General features: G+C 38.3%; 1 pseudogene; it reads left to right on the top strand.

The window, feature by feature from the left end:
• The first annotated feature begins 9590 nt into the window (after window positions 1–9590).
• On the top strand, window positions 9591–10462 carry LOC122677658 (annotated as a pseudogene).
• Window positions 10463–21970: the final 11508 nt, after the last annotated feature.

The following is a 21970-nucleotide window of genomic DNA, read 5'->3' as shown; positions in this document are numbered from 1 at the left end:
GAAACATGAAGCTATACCAAGGCATATCATAGATCAAGTAGTCTAAAGCAAACTGACTTAAAAATGCCTTTTAGATACCTTTTAATGTCATCAGAAAAAAAACCCCAAAATTTATTGGTCCAAACCTGATCTATAGTTAGTCTTGTACTTGGTCCCTAAGACACTGGCACACAACATTTTCTAAGAATAATTTTTAACATAATATAAACAGTCAGTTTTGCCACTAAGTTTGAGAGATATTTCAGAAGGTTTATGTTGAATTCTATTCTTTGCTTTTTGAATCTGTAAAGAGTTGTATCCTATTCCTATTATCATTATAAGTTTACCTAGTCTTATAACACCCAAAACAATACAAATATCAAATTGAACCTCAGCAAATGAAGAGGCAAGAACCTGAACCAAAAAAGTCCTAACAAGCATTACCTCTTTCCTTCAATTGGCTTATACTCACTTCAATAAAAGAGGGCATAAGATCAGTAAGAGAATCTTCCCACTCATCAGGTCCTCACAAAATTAGTGGTGAGTTCAGGACATTATAATCCAGAGAGTATTATAATCCATAATTCATGGAGCCTACCTAAATGGTGGGTCCTTAGAAAGAAGTGATAACCAGTTATAACTTTTTCTTCCATGAGAATCAAGGTAGAGGCTTAGGGAAAAAATTCCTAACACTGGAATAGATTAAAAACAAAAATAGAATTCTCTTAAAGCTTTTAATTCAGGTTCTGTTCTGGATAATTCTAGCAAAATCTGGCATACACCTTACCTATCTTTTCTATCAGTCTGTGAACACTTGATTGTTTAAAATAATAGTTGAACTCGTTAGGCTGAGCCACAAGCTCCACTAACTCTCCAGCAGCGTGAAGCATGTCTGCAAGCCACCAAATGTAGGATTATTTAGATAGACTTTTGTACTGAATTTCACCTCTCTATTCTATTTGTTTACTTACAAGTTTGTTTCTGTAATTCTATTCTCTCTCAGTCAGTTTTCAAATGTCTCTATCTTGCTTTATGTATGCAAAGTATTCCAGAGATCTTAGGTATAAACACAACTCTTTTCCAATCTAATTAAACTTAAAGAGCATTTGAGGAACTAGTTATTTAAAAGAATTCTTTGAGTGAATTAATCATTTTCTGAATTTTTAATCTAAATCTGATTTTTATATGGCAAATTTACTTAATATAAGGTATACAAAACTGAATAGTATTATTTGCAGATCTGGATGGAAGGGAATACCTTACATAATTTACTGAATATCACAAATGGGACATGTATCACAAAAACATATACAGATAAAAAAATCCATGAGTTCTATAAAATGGGTTGAATCAAGCTAGCCAAATAGATTAGATTAGTCATACTGAGACCCACATGAGAACCAGCATTTGCAAAGACCTCAAGAAAATCAAACAATTTGCCTAAAGGAATTATAATAGATTCTAGTTTCCTTTTCCTTAAACTTTTTGAAACTTTTCAGGCCTATTTTACACAATGAACTTGAAATTCTTATCAAAAATACATACTTACAAATCTGATTGACCCAGTGAACATTTCAGTAGGTCCTACTAAAACACAGAATGTTGAAAGTAAGGAAAGACGAGAGGGTATTATGTATGGTATAGGATAATACAGCCCCGTGGCTAACTACTGGTTTTTGAAGTACCAGAAAATAGATTTGAAGTGGCAGGAACACAAATTAGACCCAATATAAGACTAAATTTTCTAACAATCAGAACTAAACAAAGATCAAGTTTCCCATCACTCTAAGTGAGCAAACTGGGTCAGGAAGATCCCTTGGAGACGGGAATGGCTACTCAGTCCAGTATTCTTGCCTGGAGAATTCCATGGACAGAGGAGCCTGGAAGGCTGCTGTTGGCTTGCAAAGAGTCAGATAGGATCAAACTAACACCTCCACTTTCACTTGCAGATTGGATTCAAGTGTTGTATAGGAGATTTAATTAGACAACATTTAAAGATCTAATCTTTAAGTATTTCTAAACATTCAGATGATCTAATTCTATAATCTTAATATCTTGGAAGAAAAGCTATGACAAACCTCGACAGCATATTAATAAGCAGAGACATTACTTTGCTGACAAAGGTCTGTATAGTCAAAGCTGTGATTTTTCCAGTAGCCATGTATGGATGTGAGAGTTGGACCATAAAGAAGGCTGAGCCTCAAAGAATTGATGCTTTTGAACTGTGGTGTTGGAGAAGACTCTTGACAGTCCCTTGGACAGCAAGGAGATCAAACCAGTCAATCTAAAGGAAAGCAAACCTGAATATCCATTGGAAGGACTGATGCTGAAGCTGAAGCTCCAATACTCTGGCCACCTGATGGGAAGAGCTGACTCATTAGAAAAGACCCTGATGCTGGGAAAGATTGAAGGCAGGAGGCAAAGGGGACAACAGAGGAGGAGATGGTTGGATGGCATCACTGACTCAATGAACATGAGTTTGAGCAAGCTCCAGGAGGTAGTTAATGACAGAGAAGCCTGGGTGCTGCAGTCCACAGGGTCGCAGAATCAGATACACCTGAGTGACGGAACAACAACAAAAATGCTTTGGTGGTCACACAAGGAACTTCCTTGGCCTTAATTCCTCTATAAGATGACGGTAATTAATACCTGCCCTGATCTTGCATATAGGAAATATCGTACTAGAAGAATACCTAGGGTATCTGGCTTAATCGCTCATTTGTTGGGTGACCTTGGTTTTTGTTTTGTCATCTGCAAGTCTGGGAACCCTAAAGACGTGTCCTAAGAGTTCACTCTACTCTATAGATTTTGCTTCTCCAAATCTCTGACTCTAGTTGTACATAAGCCCAGCACCTTGCTAGAATAACCAGCCAAAATTCTGTTTCTGACATTCAGAAGAATGTAAAATCTCTAACATTATAATTCCATGTTGCTGATGTGGGAAATCCTACAGTGGTTACTGATTGTTTGCTCCACCTATACCCATGCATGGTAGCCAATCACAAAGGTCCCAGGACCTTTTCTAGTCAATAGCCTCACATACCCACTCAAACATTCTACTGAAAGACTATTACCAGGAATTCCCTGGTAATCTAGCGGTTAGGACTAGTGCTTTCACTGTTGGGGCCCGGATTCAATCCCTAGTAAGGGAACTAAGATTCCACAAGCTGTGTGGCATGAACAAAAAAAATAATTAATTAATTTTTTTTAAAAAAAGGCTACCAAACAGTTTTATATTTCTGACAAGAATTATATCACCCCTGTTCCCAAAGCAGCTCTTTGTATTGTAATCCTAAGAGCGAGCAAATAGATGAACTCCAATTTCATCTCCATTACAACATTTTATTAGTTGTATCATTTACTACTACTTCTAAAATAAATACAGAAAGAATACTACCAAAGGAAATATTAAATGAATCATTGTGACAAAAATGCCAAATATAGCACAGAAAATTACTAAAATGAATTCTTTTCTTACAGCAACCCATCAAAATTGACTATCATGTCATTTCCATATACCTAACTCTTAAGTTGCAAAATTCATTCTTATTAGCTGAAAAAAACTCTCCTACCAGCTTAATATTCTCTGTCTAATCCCAATATTACATTCTTTTGCAGTCCAATCAGAAATAGGCCCATTCTTCTCTTAACCTTTTATGCATTCGATCCAAAAAAATTGTATTTCAAAAACAAAATCAAAATAAAACTGAACTATTATTTGTTGCCAGGGGATTGGTTAGTTGTGAATTCTAGTTGCTGAATGTTTGAAGTTACTATGGAAAAATCAACATTTCTTACTGTGCACACAGTGAGCTTGCTGTGAACTGAATTGTGCCCCCTACCAACTCATATTTTGGAACCCTAACCCCAGTGTGACTGTATTTAGAGGGCTTCTTGGTGGCTCAGACAGTGAAAAAAAATCTGCCTTGATGCAGGAGACTCAGGTTCGATCCCTGGGTCAGGACTGTATTTAGAGATAGGGCCAAAAGGAGTAATTAAAGGTAAATGAGGTCATAATGAGGGCTTCCCCGGTGGCTCAGTGGGAAAGAATCTGCCTACAGTGCAGGCAATGCAGGAGATCCAGGTTCAATACCTGGGTCGGGAAGATCCCCTGGAGAAGGGATAGGCCACCCACTCCAGTATTCATAGGCTTTCCTGGTGGCTCAGACAGTAAAGAATCCACCCGCAACGCAGGAGACCTGGATTTGATCCCTGGGTTGCCCTCCCTGGAGGAGGGCATGGCAACCCACTCCAGTATTCTTGTCTGGAAAATCCCCATGGACAGAGGAACCTGGAGGGCTACAGTCCACGGGTCGTAAAGAGTCAGACATGACTGAGTGACTAAGCACAGAGGTCATAAGTGTGGGTTTCAGACATGATAGGATTAGTTCCTGATGAAAGAGACATTGGAGAGCTGGCTTACTCTTGAGTGCACACAAAGATGAGGTCATGTAAGCACATGGCAAGAAGGGCACCATGCTCAAGCCAGGAGGAGAGTCCTCTCCAGAAACCAATCTTGCTGAAACTCTGGTCTTGGACTTCTAGCCTTTCAAACTCTGAGAAATAAATATCTGCTGTTTAAGCCACCCAGTCTATGGCATTTTGTTATTGCAGCTTGAGCTAAGACAGAGCTAATGATCATGAAACTTCTCTGAGAGCCAAAGTCTCTTTACTCTTATGCTATGTCAACAGAGTATAATGGCCAGCATTTAAATACTGAAAATGACCACTTGAATTTTAAACAAGTTTTCCTGGCCCCAAGCTGCTGTCTCCTCATCTAGAAAATGATAGAAGTATTGCTATCATGAAGCTATCCTTCAGAGGGGGAAAAAATGGATGATAAAAGTCATCATCATTTGTGCAACAGATCCTATGGATTTCTCTCTAGCAATAAGCTTTAGAACTAATTCCATTATTTAAAAAGTCTACTTATTACTGGGGAATGATTTTTTTTTTCTTATGCCTAATGTTTCCTTCCTATGAAGACAGCTTAAGGCCTCTCTCTTTCCCTTTACTCATTTGAACCAAACCAATAAACTTTGTAAAGAGTGTTTACATTAGCTCAACTCCTGTTTCTCTTGAGATAAGCCTATCTACAGAAAGCACAAATTCTTTGTTTTAGCATGTTAAAAATTTTACCTAAGCTGTCTTTCCATGTAAGACAGCCCAGGACCAAATGGGTAAGTGTATCTAATGTCAGGATTTTGTTAGAAAGTCCATTCAGCTCCCACACTAAACCAACATAGCCTGTATCAGTAATAAAGATGCTATTTTGGCCTCAGCATTTACTCTTTAAAAAAAAAAGAAAACCTCTCAAATTACTCTGAAAGAAGAAGAGCAGGGTATTATCTAATGCCAACTCCTTTCCGAGAACATGTCCAGCATAACTGCAGGACAAACCTTTGATTTCTATTATCTCTACCATTTGAGAGGCCAGGAGAAAACATGAACCTTAATGGAGGTGGAATTATCCTTGCTATGACTGCAGTAAATGTTTGTTGAAGGGGAAAAAAATGGAAAGAGAAGATACACCATATATACCTAGTTTTAATGGAAAGCCTATTTCTGCCATATACATTAGAGAAATTGTTCAAGAACAGTTCATCCATGTGAAAATATTAGCACTGTAATTCTGCCAAGGTCAGTAAGACCTAGTGATTTGCTGAGATATCACCTTCATTTCACCAGGTAAATAAAGGCTCCTTTTTCAGTATGTCCTATCCAAGAAGGCACTCCATAGCCACAGTTAAATTATGAATACAGCACATATGTTCCATACCATATCATTTACAGCACAATTTAGCATAGACATAATGCTTTGTAACAAACTACAATACCATTCACAAAATGCATTTAAATAGCATAATTTAGTTCATTAAATTCAGTCATTTACAGTAAATCAAAATCATCATAGGAATTGAAGAGAGTACACAGTTGTTTGTTTGAATAGTTAAGCTAGGTAAGTCAATCTCTTTTTGAAGGTCAAGGACACAGTTGTTTCCATTTTCTGTTATAAAAAAGATACAGCTGGTGTCAAAAGATAATTTAATGTCACTTCAAAATGATCAACCCTCTTTTTTTTTGCTCCCCCCGCCCCGGTTGCATATCATATCCCTGCCACCCCTAAAATATAAAATTCTCCAAAAACATTTTACATACTAGTAACTAGAAGGTGTCTGCAGATTTTACAAAATCTCAAATGGACAATTTCTTTAAATGTTTAGTCAAAATATGTACCTTTGGCCCTGAGAAAGGTTCAAACACTAAATCATAGTACGTGTAGTCATCTATTTATCTGTCTGCTTTTCATACCATATTGTAAGCCCCTTGTGGGGCTTAGTCAATCATATTTAGATTCCTACAACCTAGCAGTGTTTGTTGATTGTAAATTCTTTGAAAGCAAGGATTAGTTCTTTTATTTATCTATTTTTAGTCCTTATGGCCCTTACCATAGTGCTTCACACAGACAGTACATATTCATTTATTTAAAAATCTCATTGGAGTGGCTTACCTAAGGATATATCTCATAAGCACACAAATTCAGTATATTTTTTATTTTCTTAGTAAGGCCTGGCATGCTGCAGTCCATGTGGTCGCAAAGAGTTGGACACAACTGAGCGACTGAACTGTTGGTAAACCAGTGCCTAAAATGACAAAGGCAAAGTAAGAAAAGAAAGGACTTCTTTATTTATTTATTTTTTCAGTGGGTGACAAAACCCACTGAAAAAATAAATTAATTAATTTAAAAAAAATTAAAAAAAAAAAAAGAAAGGACTTCTTTCAGGGATTAATACAAACTACTTGGCCTATCTGACTGTTACACTGTCCAATGTTCTCTGAAAAGAACCACATTCCAGGAGGACACAACTGTCTTTACCTTACTCAAGTCTTTCTATTAGCCTTTCCCTGAAATGCTTTCACCAGAAACTCAACAATAATCGATTGTATGAGGATTTCAGCTAGAGTACAACTGCTTTAAGGCTAATGCAATCTAGACAGCATTCATGGGCTCAGCATTTATCCAGACATTCCATGATCTTATAGCATTTATCCAGACATTCCATGATCTTATATATGCCTTGCCCTAGGTACTGTGTTAATTGCAGAGGATATGGACTCAGGTGAGACCTGAATGCTGTCCTCAAGCTGCTTAGAATGCAGTAGGGCACACCATCAATAGTGCAGTGTCCAAAGTAAGCACAAGTGCTCAGAGAGAGCATACACTACTGTCTTGATAACAAAAAGACACCAACTCCCTCTATTCAGCACTCCCCACCTGGCAGGAAGAAGAACTAGTTTCCACTCTCAGCCTTTTTTTGTTGCTGTTATTTATTGATTTATTTTTGGCTGCCCTGGGTCTTCCTTGCTTTGCAAGGGCTTCTCATTGTGGTTCTCAGCCCTTTTTGAGAGGCCTGGAGGAAGTGATAACCTGGAGGAAGTCTAAAGGAGACTACCGGATGGAAGGGTTCCTTGCTCACATTTCCTCCCTTCAAACTACCTTTCCCCTTACTTAAAAAGGAGACAGAGTAGGAAAGAATGTTGAAAGATGAAGAGGGAGATTTTTTTAATTGAAAGTAACTGTTCTTGAAAGTATGTGAGTATAGCTGGGGAGAATATTGCTGGTATGAGGAACCACGTCAGAGTCCATTACCATGAACAGCCTCTAATTCTTTTGACCCCCTACACTGAGAATATCAACAGCTCTGTGGAAGAGCCCAAGCAATAAAGCACAAACTCCTTAGATTGCATTAAACACCTCTGTACTCTGGCTTCAGAGACTAGAAACTGCTAGTTTCTTCTGATATCCATTTTCCCCTTCTTCTATCAGCAATAAAAATTTTAGCTGGAAACACAGTTGCCCAGACAAAAAAATTATTTCCAAGTTTCCTTTACAGCTAGATGTGGCCAGGTGACTAAATTCGGGCCAATAGGACGCAAGTGAAAATGTCAGGAGGAAGCTTCTGGGAACCTAAAGAGACAGTAGATGCTTACCTCATCCTGCCCACTGGAACACGCCATACCAATCCTGGATTATCTACCTCCAGATTTTTAACTAAAATGGAAATTATTTTCTATCCTATTTCGGCCAATAGATTCAGCCACTATTTGAACATCCTGTATTCTGCAACCTCCCTTTCCCCCAGCTCTGCCCATAGAGGCCTTCTATCAGCCAGGCAATGTGCTAAATCTCTAAATACCTCGTCTTATTTCAAGCCTCACAAATACCCTGTTAGGTAGCTGCTATTATTATTTCCATTTTACAGAGGAAGAAACTGAGACTTATAAAGATGAATTTACTCCAGAGACTATGCTTGTAATCTCTGTAACAGCACTGTCCAGTAGAACTTTCCACAGGAATGGAAATGCTTTATATCTGAGTTGTCTAATACAGTAGCCACTATCTGTATATGGCTGTGGAGCACTTGAAATATGGCTAGTACAATTTAAATTTCATTAAATTTTAATTAATTAAATTTTGATAGCCACTTGTGGGTAATGGCTACAGTGTTGAATGCTACAGATCTCAAGATTCCATATTGAAGCTTTAGAAAACAGCAGCACCATGCCTTGAATTGATCAGGTGCTCGATAGATGTTTGCTTTAGTACTTTGAGTTGGATTGAGGTGAACATCAACCACACTAGACATAAACTATGTAGATGGAAAAAAAAACTGAGAAACGGAGAAACTTCAACAAATTCAGGGACAATATGAAAAATGATGAAGTGGAAGTGACAACAACAACAAAACACTCAAGCTCAGCATCAGCAGCAGGAGAACCCTCAACTCATCTTGTCCTTGGTCAAGTGGAGTCTGGAAGAGGTATGTCAAGATGGGCAATGATAGCATATATAAACCCAGTTTAATAAAAGCTGGGCTGGCATCCGTTTATAAAAACCTCCAGAGGACACTGAGGTTTCTCACACTGTCTATTAAGAAACTGTCTGTAAAAGGTTGGGATGGGTCTCACTAGGCTGGAAAGAATAAGTCCAGATCACTCTATTTAACAACCATTCATCATAAATTCCATTTTTCATTTGGTAGGGAAATGACAGAAACTTACTCACTCCTGGTTACAGCAGTTCAGAGCAAAAAAAAAGAAAAGAAAAGAAAACCTTCTAGTTATACTGTTAGACCAAACTCTAAATTTTAGGCCCCTTTGGAATTTTTCACTCTTGCTTTTACCCCACTGAGGTGGAGCACCAAAGAATGCAGTCAGGGACCCACACTGTTAAGTGAGTTCCTCTCAGCCTGGCCATTCTGGGTGTGACCTTTCACTAGGTCCCTGGCATAAGGCAGCATGTCGTCTCTTGGAGCAAAGCCAGAATGTAAGATGAAAAGCCACATGCGGAGGATGACGCAAGGGAAATAATCATGACTTTCATACTGAGAGCCAGAAAGAAACTTGAGGTCTTAGGCACACTGGTACCTAAGCCTGGGGGTTTTACTCAGCATAAAACTCCTTTAACATTTTATTTTGTAGGGCTTCCAGCCACAGAACAGTAAGTATACTAGCAGTGGAACTTTGGGTGTGCCACTCTGCACTACCCAGAGGGGGTCCAGATGGCGCTGTCCTGGGTTTCCATAATAACTTAAAGGGAAACATTCACAATGTCCAGAGCCCTTGATGTCCTACAGATGAAGTGGAAGGATGTCCTCAAATTCCAAGCAGCAGGAACCCACTTAGGTGGCACCAACCATGACTTCCAAATGGAACAGTGCATCTACTAAAGGAAAAGGGATGATGTCTACATTCTAGATCTGAAGGGGGCCTGGGAGAGGCTTCTGCAAATGGCTTGTGCTATTGTTACCATTTAAAAACCAAGGGATCAGTGTCACATCCTTCAGGAACACAGGCCAGAGGGCTGTGCTGAAGTCTGCTGTGACCACTGCAACCACTCCTCCTGCTGCCCGCTTCACTCCCAGAACCTTCACTAATCAGACCCTGGCAGCTTCCAGGGGCTGCTTCTTCTGGTGGCCACTGATCCCAGGGCTGACAACCAGCCTCTCATGGAGGTGTTGTGTGTTAACCCACCGACCACTGTGCCCTGTACACAGACTCTCGTCTGTGGCCTGTGGACACTGACATCCTTGCAGCAAGAAGGAAGCTCACTCAGTGGGTCTGAGGAGATGGATGTTGCCCAGTAAGTTCTGCATGCATGTGGTACCATCCTGGGTACACACCTGTTGAAGGTCATGCCTCACCTCTGCTTCTACAGAGGGGCTGGAGAGATGGAAAAGAATGAGCAGGATGTGCTGAGAAGGCCACAAGGAGGAATGTGAGGGTGAATGGAACACTCCAGCTCCCAAGTTCACGGCAACTTCACCTGAGGTTGCAGACGGGTCTGAAAGTGCACGCACCGCTACGCCTGCCTAGCGGGTCCTGCAGAAGACGGGAGAACTCAGCCACCACCGTGGACTGGTCTGCAGCTCCCACTGCTCAGGTGACTGAACGGGTAGGAACAACCATTGAGTGGTCCTAAGCTGCCCTTCTCCAGGCTCTTACACAGAAAAGAAATAAGGTGGGTAGAAAATAAACATTAGTTTCTTTCAAAACAAGACAAAACAATTTTGGTTGTAATGTGTTTGTATTAGGCAACTAACAGGCCCATTCAGTCCAGCAAACATTGTTTTAGTTCCTACTATGCGAAGGTAATGCTAAATGCTAAGAGCACAAATACGAATACAGTGACACATAACATAAGCTTTGGGGCACTCTGTAGCAATGTCTTACGGAGAACAAATATTTTGAAAATCACTGCCATGCCTTACATATACTACTTCAGGTAAGTCTCAAAAGCCTCTATAAGATTGATATGATTACTCCTGTTTTTTCAAGTGAAGAGGTTGAAGTTCAAAGTGATTAAACAATCTGCTTGTTTGCACAACTGGTAATTACCACACCCCAGATCCATATCCAGGCCTACCCAAATCCAAAATGTATGTCCTTCTCACCAGGCTTCTTGCTTCCCCCGTCCCTTCCAAACACAACAGCAAGACAGTATACTCAAAGATTAGCCCCCCAAATAATATCAGATATCTTCAGGACCTGTAACAGCATGGCCTTTCACAGGCTGGAGTAACTACTACAAATAATACCCAATCACGTATCATATTTGATCTCCAGCGTCACAATTATCCTATAAGACAAGTTAATATTATCATGCCCATTTGACAAATAAAGAAACTAAGTCTCAGGGAAATTAATTGAGTTGGTCAAAACCATACAACTACTAAAGGAAAGAATCAGCGTCAGAACCCAACAGGGACTTTACCTTCTAAGTCAATACTCTTTCAACTAACCACTCTACCTTGAAAAACAAAGATTCTGAAATCAGAGTAAACTTTGGATTTAATATTAGACCCAATCCTCTTTGGGGAGGGTGGGAGGACTTTCTTATTTGATTACCTAGCAGAAGGCAACGGGTCTGGAAGCAGAAAACCACTAAGACATGCCTAAGAAATAATGAACCAACCAGATTCCAAGATAAAAGGAAAGCTCCACAAGTATCGGGAGGGCACCAAAGACCCCCTGTAAATCAGATATGACTAACACTACTGAGAATGGGGAGAAGCACAGAAAATTGGAGCTGAAAAAAAAATCTGATTTTGAATCCTAACTTTGTTGCTTACTATTTATGTAATTTTAAGCAAGTTTTTCCAACTTCTTTGGACTTCATTACTGTTTTTGCATCTGCCAAAGTAGATTATTGAATTTGCAAATGTAAAGTGCTTTGCAAAAAGAATCGCCAGTTTTAAGAAGCTACAAATGCCAGAACCTGAACTAGAGCTGGAAGTTGTGGGGAGATTGGGAAAAGATTACATGTAAAACCCCCTTAACACTAACAAGAACCATGAGATCATTTTTAATAGTATCCCTTTTTACAGAGAAGGAAACTGAGGTCTGGAAAAGTGAAGTACTTTGGCCAAGGTCACACAGCCAGTAAGTGTTGGAGCTATAACTTGAAACCAGGAGCCTGACTCTAGAGACCACACTTTTGCTCTCTGCTCGGTAAAGCCAGGGAATAGCAGCAGGAGCAGGACAGGAACTCTTATGGAAGCTGACACTCAAATTAAAGCTAAGAAGCCTGGAGAAAAATGACTAGCCTGGAGCAATGAGGGTCAAAGAAAGCACTGGGCCACAAACAAACAAAGAGGCAGCAACTTGAGGTTACAAATACCACTGAATAAAAAACAAGTGGTCAGAGGACTCAGCTGATAAGAAACAGAAGAATCCAGGGGAAAAACAGAAAAGACAGGAAAAGAAAAATACTAATAGACAAAAATGGAGATCTCATTACCAAGTTGTTAATAGGAAAGGAATTATAATTGGGAACAGGGATGTGCTACATGAAAGAGAACTTCTTTTATTACCAAGGAGCAATGCTGCTTCTGCAGCTTTAAAACTAATAAAACTAAAAGCACGAACACATACGACAAAACAAAAAAAAGTCAACAGATCTAGTTGGAAGAACAGGGTAGAGAGGTCAAAAACCAAACAATCAGCTTGGCACAGTAGAGAATCCAAACAAAGTGCACCTACGGGATCAGAATCCAGGGAGACACAGACTAGAAGGGCAGAGCTGGAAGGGAGGGGCCTGAGACTACAGCTAGCTTCCACCCCTGCTTCATTTTTTAAGCGCGGGAAACTGAGGCCCAGAGTGGGAAGTGTAATGAGTCCAGGGTCACATCATTCATTGCAACACAGCACAGACACAAACTTGGCCCCCAGGTTATAGGCAGTTCAGATTCTACAGATAAATACAAAAGACAGGCTGAGATGGAGGAGCAGGTGCCAAAGAGAACACATTTCCTGACAACAGTCACTAAAAAAACAAGTCTAGATATAGGGCAAACAATCATATGCCTTTGTGGGTGTGCAGAATCCTTGTGGTCTTCTTTGTAGAATAAGGGAATCTTTGGGGGAAAGTGGAAGGATACCTGAGCAGAGAAATCAAGATTTTGTGAACAAGTAATCGGAGCTGATGATAAAAAGTGACTACCTTTTCTGTAATAAACATCCATGAGACCTCAGGTGAGTCATTTAATCTCCCTCAACCTCAGTTTCTCCATCATTTGGATTATCTTGCCAAATAAGGTTGTTGTTACAGAATCAGGATTTCTCAATGTATTTGGCAAAATTCTCGAGGACGGGGTTTGGGGAGTTACATTAATACCTGTGTTTTGGAAACACTGCATTCTCCGCCTGCCACCTTGGAGACTCAAGATGCACATGAAATGAGCATTTCCTCCCTGGTAGAGTAAAAAGATAATAGTGTTTTTCTAGAGTAGCTGAAAGCATTGAGATAATGCATGTTAGGCATCTAGTTCCATATCCGCGAGCATGCCTGCTCAGTCGCTTCAGTCATGGCTGACTCTTTGCAACCCTGTGGACTGTAGCCCGCCACGCTCCTCTCTCTGTCTATGGGGTTCTCCAGGCAAGAATACTGGAGTGGGTTGCCATGCCCTCACCCAGGGAATTTTCCCAACCCAGGGATCGAATCCGCATCTCTTATGTCTTCTGCATTGGCAGGAGGAATCTTTGCCACTAGCGCCCCTGGGAAGCCCTTCCATACCTGACACATCACCAGCGCTCTATAAAAAAGAATTATTAATATAACTTAAATTTTTTTTACTATATTAAGGCTAGGAAAAACAGGTATAAACATCCAATAGGACTCTTTATGCTGTCAGCAACCAAAAACTCAACTCAAACCAAATTGAGCAAAAAGTAAAATTAGCTCACACAACTGAAGACTTTTCTGGGTTTCATCTAAACTTGACCCAGAGGCACCCATCATTTGCCTCCCACTGTCGGCCTTACTCTCCTCCATATTATGTGCCACAAGGAGGCAATGTGCCATTCAGCAATATCATGCCTACAATTCTCCCAGGTTTTGGTCCAGAGGGAAAAAGTCAGATCTTCCTGGTGACTCCCAACTGAGTTTGGGACTTTGGAACAACTTAGGTCATAGGCACATCCCATATAAGATGTAAAATCATCTTAGAAGTAATGAGTAAGTGAAATATATCATATTGTACATATTTTATATACTGGAAAAACAATGTTATTAGGAATGGCAACTATGTGAGGTGATGAATGTGTTGTTTAACTTGATTGTAGGAAGAATTTCGGAATGTATATGTATATCAAATCCTTTTATGTTGTACAGTTTAAGTATATACAATTTCTCATAAAACTAGGGGAAAATAAAAGCACTAAAATAAAAAATGTTATCAGAAGGATTTAATATTCTGGCCAGGACTGAGTCACAAGAACTATTCCAGGTGAAGACCTACCAACTATATTAGAAAGAGATGGTTCTCTAAAGGACATTTGGGTTGAGCTCAGAAAAAGGAAGAGCAGAAAAAACAAATATCTATTAGACGATAAAATCTTTGTAACAAACTGATAGCAAAACAGCAAATAAGAAAGCAGACATTTTCATATATTATTGAGAGGGCAATTTGGCAAATGCACATTCTTTTTGCCCACCTCCATTCCTAGAAGTTTATCCTGTACATAAATCACATCAGTGTGCAAGGATTTAATTTAGAGGGTGATCATTGAAGTAACAATCCTAACACAGCAAAACACTGTCCATTAATATGAAAGTTGTTAGATTATTACATTCATGGGGAAATATTGCAGTTATGTTTTAATAAGGTAGATATATATGTTCTGATATGGAAGTAAGTCTATGATATGCTGTAAAGGGAACAAATTGCAAGAAAATAGATAAATTTGGTCCTGCTTATGTAGATACATGGGGCTTCCCAGGTGGCTCAGTGGTGAAGAATCTGCCTGTCAAGCAGAAGGTGCAGGTTCGCTCCTTGGTTGGAAAGATCTCCTGGAGAAGGAGATGGCAACCCACTCCAATATTCTTGCCTGGAGAACCCCATGGACAGAAGAGCCTGACAGGCTGCAATCCATGGGGTCACAAAGAGAGTCGGTAAACAGCACACGTAGATATGTAAAAAATATATGGAAGAATATCCAAAAAATTAGTAATACTATTTATTGCTGGGGAAGAAGTACTAGGAAGTTAGGAGTGGCAGGAAGAAGACATTTACTTTTCATTTTGTATCCTGTGGGATTTTAATTTGTTTACCTAAATACACATGATTTTTATTGCTTTAAAAAGTCTAAAAAACACCTGTTCATTTGACTGTTAGCATGACTTGTAGTTTGCACCACTGACTCTACAGGAACAAAAATGTTTGCTTTATATGTGCTGAAGAGATTTATTAAATTACTAAAAAGATTTGTAAATGGAATTTCACCATGAGACTCTACATACTTCCAAAAAATTTACAAGTCTTCTTGTTAAGCAGTATAATATTGTCATGCTAATCTAGCAAATTATCTGGGCTACTGAATCAACTTGGTTCATTTATTTACTTTGTTTATCGGTCAGACCAGCCCATTACAGGATTTTGCCACTATAAATTGGCCCCTGGACTGACTCGTTCAGGCAGGAAGAAACTCCATCAAACCCAATAATTAATCGGGCAGTCCTCCTCCATATGTCGTGATGACTATTCATTAAAGCAATGCATATGGCTCTTACCTACATGTGCTAGCTTTTTGCTTTTATTCATGGTTCAACAAATTTATGAACCTTAGATCCAATGGAACAAAGTAAAATTAGTACAGAAAATATTACAATTAGGTTGACAGTTTAAAATTAGAAAAGAAAAACTGAAACTGAGAAGAGATGTTACCATTAAAAGTAGAACTCATGATACAGGAAACATCTTTTTACGGCCTTCCATGTGCAAGGCACAAGGCTAAACTCTAGAAACACAGAGATATATGTGACATTGTGCATGCCCACAGTCTTCCTTCTTGTTTGAAGAGATAGCACATGTATTGCAAGAAAAATAAGTAACTATATAAGGTTATCACTGGCCAATGACTATATTTCTATTCGTCAAGATTCCCATTTAAGATGCATAAAACATCTTAGAAGTAATGAGTAAGTGAAATGTATCATACTGTATTTATTATATATACTGTAAGAACTATCATTAAATCTACAGTGTTGTTATGGACTGAATGTCTGTGTTCCCCCAAAATTTGTATGTTCAAATCCTAACACCTAGTGTAACGGTGTTGGTAGACGGGGACTTTGGGAGGTAACAGGTCTTGAGGGTGGAGCACTCATGAATAGGCCTAGGGCCCTTATAAGAAAACACATGAGAGCTTATTCCTGCTCTCTGCTCTTCCCTCCATGTGAGGATACAGTGAAAGCACCAGTCTGAAACCCAGAAGAGGGCCCTTACCAGATTCTAACCATGTTGGCATCCTGACCTCAAACTTCCAGCCTCCAGAACTGAGAAATTTCTGTTGCTTATAAGCCACTCAATCTATATGCCATATAGATTCCACCCCAAACTTATGTAAGTGTATAGCAGTTAACCATATCATTTTACAGAATAAGAAATGAATATTACCAAATTGAATTGACAATGCTTTGGTAACTTAAGTATTAATAATATAATTTCCATATGATTAGTTTTAAAATATACACCAGAAGTACAACCAAAATAATGATTTTGAATTGTCATTGTAAGTGACATAAGATATGACAATAATCATAATTACAATCATAGCTAACACTTGCCTGGTATTTATTATGTGCAAGGTACTATTCTAAGTTACATATAGATATATATTTCATCCTCACAACAAGTCTATGATGCAAGTAATTTCTTATCCCTATTTTATAGATGGGCTTTGTATACTTTACACCTGGGCTTTCCAGGTGGCTCAATGATGAAGAACCCACCTGCCAATGCAGGAGATGCAGGAGATGTGGGTTCAATCTCTGGGTCTGAAAGATCCCCTGGAGAAGGAAATGGCAACCTACTCCAGTACTCTTGCCTGCAAATTCCCATGGACAGAGGAGCCTGGTGGGCTATAGTCCATAGGGTTGCAAAGAGTTGGACATGACAGCACATGTGCACACACACACACATACACACACTCACACACTTTACAGATGAAAAACTGAGGCGCTGAGAAATTAAATAATTTGCTCAAGGTAAGCATCAGGAAAAAAAAAAAAAAAAAAGGTAAGCATCAGGGCCAGACTTCAAAACTAGGCAGGCTGACTCCAGAGTCCATACCCAAAAACACTATAATGAATGAACAATAGGCATTCTCTGAATAATCATTTTGTTCATATTTTTAAGGAGAAAATAGAAGGTGAAGAATAGTAAAGATATGATTTCTTTACTCTGGAATTCTGCACTTCCTTTGCAGCCTCAAGCCATGCCTTGCACATAATAGACAATTGATAAATACCTGTCTTATGAATTGTTGAGCTCTTGGGATCCATATTCCCACCCACCTTCAAAAGCCCTGACCATGTGACTTTTCCCTAGTAGTCTAGTAGAGAGGGTGGCTCTCTTCCCAGGGTTCCACACAAGAAGCAGAAATAGTGTCCAAGAGAAAGTGTGTAACAGAGCAGAACACAGTCTGAGAACCAGCCCTGACCCCTTTTACTTATATAACCTTGGATAAGTCAGTCCACTCCTCTTGGAAATGAATGTTCACATTTTTCAAATGAGAGTTGGGTCAGATGATTTTCAAACTGTGCTTAGAAGGAAGAAAGAAGGGGAAGCATGTGAATAGGTGCGACCTCTTTGGCTTCAAGGAGAGTAGCTCCCCTTAAACCTGTTTTACATATTAAGTATATGAGATTTTGTTGGAATAAAGGAACTTGAGGCTTTACAAAGTTTGAAGACCACTGGATTTGATCAAATTCTTAAGTACTGTCTCATTTCAGCTATTCTGTCCCTCTTGACTGCACAGGCACGCTCCAATATGTCAGACTATTTGTTCTGACCTGTTCAAAAGACATTTTAACTGAATCTTAGAATTCTTTCCATCATTACAATTCTGGCTCTATTCTTTCAAAAGAGAAATTGATTTTTTCCCTCCACCCACATTTATCAGTCCATTTTGGGGAGCTCTTCTTGCCACATCTTAAATAAGTAAATAGGATAACTGTGGTAATTGCCTGACCTGCAAAAAGTATAGAACTTCAAGGTTAATGTTCTTGGCACAAGATTTTCGCTACAAACAGCAGAATTCCTCTAACCCTTTGCTGAGGCATCGGTTCAATAATAAGAGAAAATCATGCTATGTACTGAATTACTCAAAAGAGAATTATCAGATAGTTGATGGTCTAACCATGGCTAAACTATACTCCAAAAAGAACTAGTCTTAAAGAATTTCAGGAAAGACCTTCACTAGAGACATAGCAGAAGATACAGATATTTAACAACAATAACAATAACTATAAAACAAACTATATATCCAAGAATTGGTACAATCCTACCCTAAATGTTGTGCTAATTGCTTACATTTAATTTTATAATTTAGCACTTCCTTCCACATGAATGAAAATAATTGTTACCATTAAGCCTATTCATTCTCTGAAATTCCTTTAGTCAGTTTTCATTAAGGACTGTCAAACACATACATCATTTAGGGACTTTTAAATCTAAATTTTATTGAAGATATATTACATATGGTTTAATATTTCAGTTCAGCGATGGCCATCAGCAATAAGCATTACTCCAAGAGTGGGATTAATTAAATATTCTAGCAAACACAGTGATCCAAATAGCAAAGAAAAATTCTGGGCACTGAGCCCAGATTCCCCACCCTCTCTTATGGTGTGTCTCATGTCTCCCTCAGATAAACAAGACAACCAACAAACCTTTCATCATTATTATTGAATTTGTAGATGTGCAATAAATGATCAAATTCCTCTTCCAGGTTGGCTACGAACTGCTCTATAAAAAGGTATTTTCAAAACTGAGGAGAAATATAGTTGTCAGAAATAAAATATAACTTTCCACGATAACCGGCAGTTTTCTTCTAACCTGAGTTTACCACTCCTCCAATGACTGGTGGGAAATGCTGCTATTCTATAATTATGAATCTGTCTTTGTTATGCTATGAAGTTTTAAAATATTTCAACTTTGTATATTATAGAGAATATGAATCACAGCTCCACAGAAACCAAGAGATTCAGAGCAAACTCATGTTCTGGTCCCTCAGAGATTACTTGTTTTGTGTTCATCACTTGAGGCTGATAATAGTCTAATTTTGAATCTTAACTTTACATCTGAACTACTTGGTGTTCCTTATGTTCATCTATTTTAACACTGAGGTGGTGGGAGGAGCTTCAGGAAGAATATTCATAAAGGGGCTTATTCATCAAACTTTCCTGGTTCCTCTTCTTCATTTCCTCTCAGTTCCCAGCAGCAGCTACTTACTAACAAAATAGGAACATCTAGCCCAATCAAACATGACCTAGCAACAACATTTCCTGTCATCATCAAATCTGCAGTTTGGGAGTGCAAGGTACCTTAAGTCTTCTATCAAAGCACTCTCTTGGTTCAATGAGGAAGCTGTTAAGAAGGCAAAATCTTTGAAGCTAGAGCAGCTAATGAAAGAAAAATATCTTTCCAATAAATTTGTCAGGTGGTTATGGTCTTAAGTAAGTCACTTCTGTGGACTTCAGAATCTTCACCTTTAAAATGAGGATAATATTTCCCCGGGTTGTGAAGCTAGAACAATAACATGTAAAGAACTTTGTACAGAGTGTGCCATAAACGGTAGCTGGTTTTATCATTATTATTATCATTATTAGAAATATAATAGAGGAAACAATCACTTAGAGAAAGGAATCAGCCCAAGAACATTCAGTGAATAGACTTCATTGAGTACCTGAATAGAGTTGTGAATATAAAAATGTGTAAGACCCCCATCTCTGCCTTCTATCTAGGAACTCACACTCAGTAAGAAAGCAAACAAATTCTATTACCAAATGCTCCCTTCACTCCATTTGGATGCAAATCTAGAAAGGAAGAGGTAAACTGAGACCCACATCAACTATTTCTTAGGTGAAAAACCTCCCTATGTGGTCAGTGGCTAAAGATACCCTAACTCAGTGCGGCATCTCCAACCTGCCTCCCCTCCATAATCAAGAAATCCTTATTTACACATGAAATTGATAACTACTCTACTCAATATACTGTAATGACCTTCTTGGGAAAAGAATAAAAAAAAAAGTGGATAAATGTATTTATATCAAATGCACAACTGATTCACTTTGCTGTCCACCTGAATCTAGTACAACATTGTAAATCAACTATATTCCAATTAAAAAAAAACACAAACAAAAAAAGAAAGAAAACAATTTCAACTCCCCTCATTTTAGAGATAAGAAAGAAGAAAAAATTCCTTTTCTCTAATCTTTTCCCAAGTACTCTTTAACAGACTATTAGCACAGTCTTTTAATACAGCACAATGGTATCTTGTTTTAAAGCAATTCTTTAAAGATATTCTTAATGTTTTATATAGCTATATTTTTGCTCATTAAATGTAGAAAACTTAAAAACTACTGATAAGCCATAAAGTTAACATATTTTAGATGTATCTTTAAAGAGATAAATGATCACTCCTTTTTAAAGTATCAAAAAGGGGATAGAAAAACTCAGAAGAAATTACAATGTATCTTAATTGCTACATTTTGTTTCTGATTTCACATCTATTATTAAATATGTAACAGGACAAAATAAAGTCACAAAACAAAGAAGAGACTATTGAGAAATCCTTAACAGTGGTATTTCCCTCCTTTGAATGGAGAATTCACACTATTGCTTTGGTATATTGCTGTACAGTTAACTAAAAACACTTTAACCTACGCTAACGAGACTAATCTAACTAGCTAACTTAATCTTCCCCAAATCCTGTGAGGTATGAATTGCTAAAATCATTTTAGAGAGGAGGAAATTGAGACACAGCTGTCATAATCTAGATTAAAACAAGATCAAAAACCCTCATCCTAGTTTAATTACTCTTGTAAATCTTGACCACTAAGCTACACTGAACATATATTAAAATGTTTTTCCACCCTCACCTAGATTGCCCTCTATTTTCTCTGAGTCTGTGACACTTCAATTCTCCTAGGGGTCTAATACTGAACCTTTTATTTGAAAGATGCCCTCGGGCAATATGTTTATTCAATAATCCATGCAACGTAATATAATATCACTTTTTCAAGTATGGCTATGACTTTTACATAGACTAGATCCATAAAGAGAGATGGAGAATGATACTTTGCATTTGTTTAGCAGTCTTTCAAAGTGCTTTCATATATATTATTCAGAGAGGGAGAATGGAATTTAAGAGAAGAAAGGATGTTAGAGATTCTCAAATTCAGTGTTTCCTCATCTTCTTTGGGTCACTTGCCCATTTGAGAATCCGATAAAAGCTACAGACCTCATACCTAGGAAGATATACACACAAATTTGCATAGTTTCAAGAGGATTCTTGGAACACCCCCAGGTTAAGAACTGTCTAATTTGCAACTCACATTTTACCAACACAGAAGCTACTATTTATCATGAAAGCATCCGCAGCAGGAGGTAAAGTAAGGATTATTATCCACATTTTCCAGATCTGGAAATGAAGGTCAAGAGAAGTTGCAAGACTTGCCCGTAGTCTTAAGGCTAGTTAATAACAATAGCAGAACCCAGGACTCTGGGCTAGTCTAGTTTTGTTTTTAACTGACGTATATTTAACATACAATATTATATCAGTTCTATATGCATCAGTCATTCTTCTAGATCACACTGACTATGTACTGTATTACCATAAAATTCCTTCACCATAAGAAAGCCTTTTACAGTCAACAGTTTATTTTACTTTCCATATCACACACAAATCTTAATCTCCAGTGAAAAAGATCCAAATACAAAATTTGTTCTATGCACAATAGTAACTAATTACTCACAGATCTCCAAAAGGTTTTAGTTATCACTAACACATTAAATGTTTAAATCTGGAAATTAGAATTGTAAACAACTCTGTAACTTCTGCATTGGTCAACTAAATACCAATCTAGTCAACTTCCCCTTTTAGCAGCAAATGAACATAGTGGAATACAAGCAAAGAAGGCAAAATG

Source organism: Cervus elaphus, chromosome 20 (genome assembly GCF_910594005.1).
Source record: "Cervus elaphus chromosome 20, mCerEla1.1, whole genome shotgun sequence".
Lineage (NCBI taxonomy): Eukaryota > Metazoa > Chordata > Mammalia > Artiodactyla > Cervidae > Cervus > Cervus elaphus.
The sequence above is the reverse complement of the archived record's forward strand: the minus strand, read 5'-3'. Positions and strand labels throughout refer to the sequence as shown.